The 6,018-nt window shown below is 46.9% G+C and overlaps 1 long non-coding RNA gene across 1 annotated transcript; it reads left to right on the top strand.

Annotated features, from left to right (window-relative positions):
- Window positions 1-270: 270 nt before the first annotated feature.
- On the top strand, window positions 271-5,506 carry LOC125691376 (uncharacterized). Its single transcript, XR_007376104.1, has 4 exons — window positions 271-317; window positions 4,400-4,605; window positions 4,784-4,846; window positions 5,417-5,506. It is a non-coding gene; the product is annotated as an uncharacterized LOC125691376 (long non-coding RNA).
- The last annotated feature ends 512 nt before the right edge of the window (window positions 5,507-6,018 follow it).

Raw genomic sequence — 6,018 nt, forward strand, 5'->3', positions numbered from 1 at the left:
GCCCTGAACAAAATCATCTGATAATATCAGATAAGGAGTATAAACACAGGCCAGCTGGGGCTGGAGGAACCAGAAACATCACCAGGGCATGTTTTGAAGGAGAGTCTTTACTAGAGAGAAAGCAACCGTAACGAGGAAGAAGAAACACATGTAGACTGCATGATGAGAGGACTGCCCATTTCCATTTAACTAAGTAATTTTTTTCCCCCCATCTGCTCCTATAAATGCAATGATTAAAAGGAGCTGGAAGTTTGAACAAAGGAGGGAGAAGGGAGCTGGGGGCAGCCTGACATGGCTGTGCAGCTTTACAGCACGAAGTATGGCTAGATGATGTCTGAATGTTTCAGCCTCCCTCCTGTTGGTCAGGGATTTGGGAAGTGGGCTTTACAGTTATGAGACTGTAGAAAATAGCATTTGTGTATTTCTGTTCACTTTCTGTGGCTGAGTGCAGTAAGGATATGAGATCAGTGCTAGCAGGTTTCAGGCCCTGTGCAGTTATGTGAGCCAAGGCTGGTGAGGAAAAAGGACGATCAGCTTTTCTGGAGCTGAGACCAGCTCTCTGCCTGTTGGGAGGTGACAGCAATGTGGTGGGATGGGCCTGATAGAGCACCTGGAGCTTGTTGTTGTGGAGAACACAGCTTTTCAGGTGTTGTTGAGCAGTGCTGGCAGAGCTTTGGAGATGTGGGAGAGCTCTCATAGAGATGGCTTGGTGATAAAAGGGATCGAGGATGCAGAGCATCCTGAGGTTTGGAGAAGGATTTGGAAATGGATAGGATGGTGTATAGCAGTAAGCTTGGATGGCAGTGGTTTACACTGTAAGAAATATCCTACTGTCATGTAGCACCAAAACAGACTGATGTTAGAAAGCCAGGATCTGGGTCTGCTGATGGCCCATGTAAACGCAGTAAAACTGGGGCAAGCAATTTCAGCCTCCTGACTCCAGACAAATGAGGTTGTTCTGCAGTGGTTTAAAGCAGAAGCATTCAGGGCTTCCTGAAGCTGTCAATGAAACTATATTAGATACCTTCACAGACTGCAGGAGGGTGCAGGGCTTGTACTGGAGCTGTGCTTGGCCGTAAGTCGGGTGCAGGCTGCCAGAAGAGAGGTTTGTATTTTGTTATGGCTGAGTCTATCAATAAGTGGTAGAGTACATGATGATTATGTTTTCTAATGTCCTGGCTCTGGAATATGCAGTCACATATGATATCTTATTTAGGGGGGAAAAAAAGAAAAAGGTATCTTTAGCCCTTGACATGCAGCAGTGTAATTTAGAAGATCAAGAACCATAAAGGTGAGGAAACACCTCTTAAAAATCTCAGGAGTGCAAAGCCAGTCTCCTTGCCCAGGGAGGCCTGACTCTGAGCCACCTGCATGTATGGAGTAAGCACCACTGCTCTGTGCACGGCACCTCACGTGTTCTTCCTTCTGCATGCAAATATTTTGTCCTCCCTCTTCTAAGCACTGACAAAATTCTCTGCCTCTCCTTCCCTATCACTTTATTTTCATTACCAGGCCATGTGTCATCCAAATCCCTACTCATTTACACAGCCTCCTGCCTTTCTCCTTCCCGACAACTGCTCTGTGCATGCAAGGTGTAACCCTGTGCCACACCTGTGTGTGTTCCTGCTCTCTTCTTGCTTGGCCTCTCTGCCCTAGCTCTTGTCAGCACACAGAAACAATAGGGAGGAGGTAGGCAGCTTGAAGAGATGAATAAAGGGAATTGGTGTTTTATATTTTTATGGCATGAATAGAAGGACCGTGTTGCTGTAGGGAAAGGGTTCACCTCCATCTTGTCCTGCCATGATTGCTTAAAGGCAGAGCATAAGTAGAGAGTGACAGGAAAGAAGGAATTGGTGCCAAAGGACCTGGACAAGCTTGAAAAGTGGGACCATGGGAATCTAATGAAGCTCAATGAGGAACGAAGACAAGCGTTGCACTTGGGTCAAGGCAAACCCAGATAGGAGTATAGCCTGGGAGAAGTACTCACTGACAGCAGCTCTGCAGAGAAGGACTTGAGGTTCCTGATGGCCAAAAAGCTGGACACGAGCCAGCAGCGTGCTCTTGCAGCTCGAAAGGCTGCATCAAAAGAGGTGGGGGCAGCAAGGAGAGAGAGGTGATCGTCCCCCTCTACTCAGCTCTCGTGAGGCCCCGTCTGGAGTACTGCATCCAGGCCTGGGGCCCCCAGCACAAGAAATACAGAAAGCTGTTGGAGTGAGTCCAGAGGAGGGTCACAGAGATGATCAAAGGGCTGAAACACCTCTGTTATAAAGAAAGGCTTAGCAAGCTGGGCTTGTTCAGCCTGTAGAAGGGAAGGCTCTGACGAGAACTGTAAGACTTTTTACAAACAAGAGAGAGATCAACTTTGTTAAAAAAAAATCTGCTAATGTTAGGAGGGGGGAGTGGTTTAAACAGTAACGAGAAGAGATTTAGATCAGATGTTAGAAGGATTTTTCTATTCGGGACTGTGAGGCACTGGAATAGATTGTTTGGAGAAGCTGTGGATGCCCCATCCTTGGAGGCATTCAAGGTCAGGTTGGATGGGACCCTGGGCAGCATGTGGGTGGCAGCCCTGCCCACTGCAGGGGGTTGGAACTGGGTGATCTTTAAGGTCGGTTCCAACCCAAGCCATTCTATGATACTAAGACAGATGATGACGCATCCCAGTGTAACTGCCTTGGCTTCACTCAGGGAGAGCTTGAGAGCCCCAGATTATCTCTCCAGGTAGCCAATATGTTGTCATTAGTTTGAGTGGCTTGTGAAGGGTGCAAGATTTGGTGTGGGCAGCACAGCTTGTGCAGAGAACAGGGCTGGGGAAAGCAAACCTTTGAGCAGCCTAATTGCACCTCCCACTTGTGCTACAAGGTATTGTTCAGCCTGTTGCCATACATTTTAAACACCCTAGTCCTTGTTGCTATTTCTGCACCAAATACATCAGCAACAGTGGGATATGTGGGAGGGCTTGCTGTGCTGCGGTCATCCTCCTGGGAAGCGATCTGCCATGGGATATTGCATGGGGAAATGCTGCATAATGCATGGCCTGTTGGGTGACAAAAGGCATCCGTGGCCTGTAAGCAAATACTGAAAACAGAATGAAATGAAAGGAACTGTCTGTCTGCCTGCATGTTCTACTTTGGCATTCCACCATCCAGCAGTCGTTCAGGTGGGCACTCCTCTCCATATTCAGGTGAAGATGGAGCTTGACAGGTGGTTACAAAAATAAGTAAGTAAATAAATAAAGGCTGGTAGAAGAAATAGAAGCCTCTGAACTGATGGAGATACGAGTGTATGAGGGAAGCCCCCTGAAAGGCTGCCTGTGATTAGTGCTGGGAGAGAGCAGTCTGAGTGGAGTGGAAGAGACTGAGGCAGTGGTTCGTGGCTGGGGATGAGGGGAGGCTGAAGGCCCTGGGAAGGGTCTGGGCTGAGTAGGCAGCAAAGCTCTGGTTGGTAACTGTGGCAAGTTTGCAGAGCGCACAGGCCAGAGCACTCTTACACCGAATGCGTGTGGCCCTGCTGTTCTACTTGCAGCTGAGAAAACCAACTGCTAAAGAAACCACAGGCTGATGGTGCAAAGATGATCCAAGAAGGTATTTCCTGCAGGAGAAACTGATTTGAGATGGGCTGGAAGCTCTTCCTGCAGGATCCTTCCCAGCACCTGGGTTTGTGCCTTCCCCTTCTGGGAATACAAGAAAGGACAGCGAACTTCAAGGGTCTCAGGTTGAAAGTGGCCGTCAGGGTTTGAAGTGTGGGTTCTTGCTGCCATCTAGTGAGTCGAGGAGGTAACTAAAAATGTCTAAATGACGGACTGTCAACAGAGCTGCTAAATTCGCAGCAGTGGGAAAATAATCCTGAAATATCGTCGCCTTTGTGTTCTTTGTCTCCTGCAAAACATCCGTGGGAAGCTTTGGCACTCTAAGGAAAATTTCAATGGGTAATTAGTCGTGAAGCATATTTGTCATTTGAATGAGGTTATTCCCAAATTAGAGACAAAATTAGAGCTGTTTTTCCCTCTGTAGCAGTGCTGCTCCAGGTCAGAGTGGGCTTGCTTCACCTCTGTTTGCTGCTTTCCTCTACAGGTGTCCTTGCAATGTCCATACAAACACAGTGAGAAGCATATGATACAAACAGTAAGGCAGTTATCCCTGGAAAGGGACAAAAAAGGTCTTTTTATTCTGAAACTTTCAGGTCCTTGAAGCTGACTTAATAACAATGGAGTATGACCCATAGGATTATTTTTCTTCTCTGTGTGCGTATGTAGAGAAGACCTAACAGTGAAATTAAATGGGGCACGATCAACTGTGTATGTGTCTGTTATTGTCATCAGAGACTTCATGGCCTTCTGAATCTTACAGGGTTGTAGTTACTCTTAGGTTCTCAACCTGTACTCTTTTGACACTTTCAGGTAGAAGTTGGTGAGGATTTTCTGCAGAAAAACATATGGATTGTGATTAGGCCAAGAGTTCACTGTAATACTGGGTAGTCTGTTTACAACCTGTGAAATAACAACACAGAGAACGTTTTTACCTTAAAAACAAGTTTGGGAAAGTTTCCTGGAGCTTCTTCACTTGTGCTGCAGCCGTGACCCGTTCTTCCCTGAGCATGTTGTAGGTATGCAGATGTTTTTCTATCTCTGTAAATATCCTCAGCAGGAACAAACAACTTTGCATCCTGCTAGCTCCATCAAGCTTCTTCCCACTGCCTCTGAACTGCCTGTGAGAGCAGTGATGGAAGTGGGGTATCACAAAATAATGACTCTTGCTCCCCCTCTCTCTGAACCTTCCTCCAGCCTGAAGCTTCCCAGGGAACACTGCGAAAAGGGCTGAGAGCAGGAGGCCTAGAAATACTGCAGGTATCCCATTAGCATTACTTCAGCCTTCCTTGCTCCCTGGCACCTCAGGGAACTGTGATGCCAGTGGTGATAAATCATGTTAGCTGCTCGTGTCCTTGGGGGCGGCTGCCGTAATTACTTGGAGTGACCCCTGCTTTTAGCCGTCATAAAAACCTTGCCATAATCCCAGCAGAGCTTAAATCCTTGATAGGATGTAAACTGCTGGCATCAAGGGCAGTGTGTGTAGCCAAACAGGAATACAGTGCTCAAACAACTGCCCTCCAACCTGTGCTTTTTAAAAAAAAAACAAGGTTAATAATCTCTTGTTAAAAGGAGAACAAAGGTGCAGTGGTCTTAAAAAGGTGGTGGCTGTCTGTACATCCATCTGTAGTCCTTTGAAGACTGGGAAACAGCAATCATGGTCCTCTGATTGGATACTGTAGGCCTGCTCCACACTGGTAACTGTGTGGGATCGAGGGGAGCTGATGCTCTGTGTGGGTGGGATGGAGCGATGACTTTGTGACGGATGACCTAATGAGAATGTGGTGGTGTAATTCTTCTCTCTGAAGGTCAGTCTGTCTTTGCCATTAGATTGCAGCCTTTTTAAACACTGGGGAGATGCAAAATCAGTGGGAGGCCAAGTCAAGAAGCTACTGGAACTTTGCAGACCACTCTCAGATGGTAAGAAGACACACAGCAAGGAGAGCCATCAGTATGTGCTCAGGGACATGACTCAGCGGAGGGTTGTTAGGTTGTATGGTTAGGTCATGGTTGGACTCGATGATCTTTAAGGCCTTTTCCAATCTGAGCAATTCTGTGATTCTATGATTAGTGGGCTCACTCCAACAAACAGCGCACATCCACAGAGTTGAATGGCTTTCCCACCCCGCAGCAACCGTCCAGCTGGGAACATGATAAATTCTCCACCCCTGGAGTGGAGATAGATGCCTAAAATCATGGTGTAACTAAGCCATGAGTAGTTGGAGTTAGAGCATAGCAAGAGCACCAGTATCTGCTTCAGGCTTACTAGCCAATGGTTCACAACTCTCAGATGTAGATGATGTTAAATCTCAGTTTTTGCAATATCTTCCTCAAGCAAAGCATTCAGATGTTTTACATTTCCAAAGAAGATTTATGTTACCTCTTACCTTTCCTTAAGATAGGGGCTAGGAAGCAGATCCTAGCAGAGGTCC

Source organism: Lagopus muta, chromosome 3, assembly GCF_023343835.1.
Source record: "Lagopus muta isolate bLagMut1 chromosome 3, bLagMut1 primary, whole genome shotgun sequence".
Lineage (NCBI taxonomy): Eukaryota > Metazoa > Chordata > Aves > Galliformes > Phasianidae > Lagopus > Lagopus muta.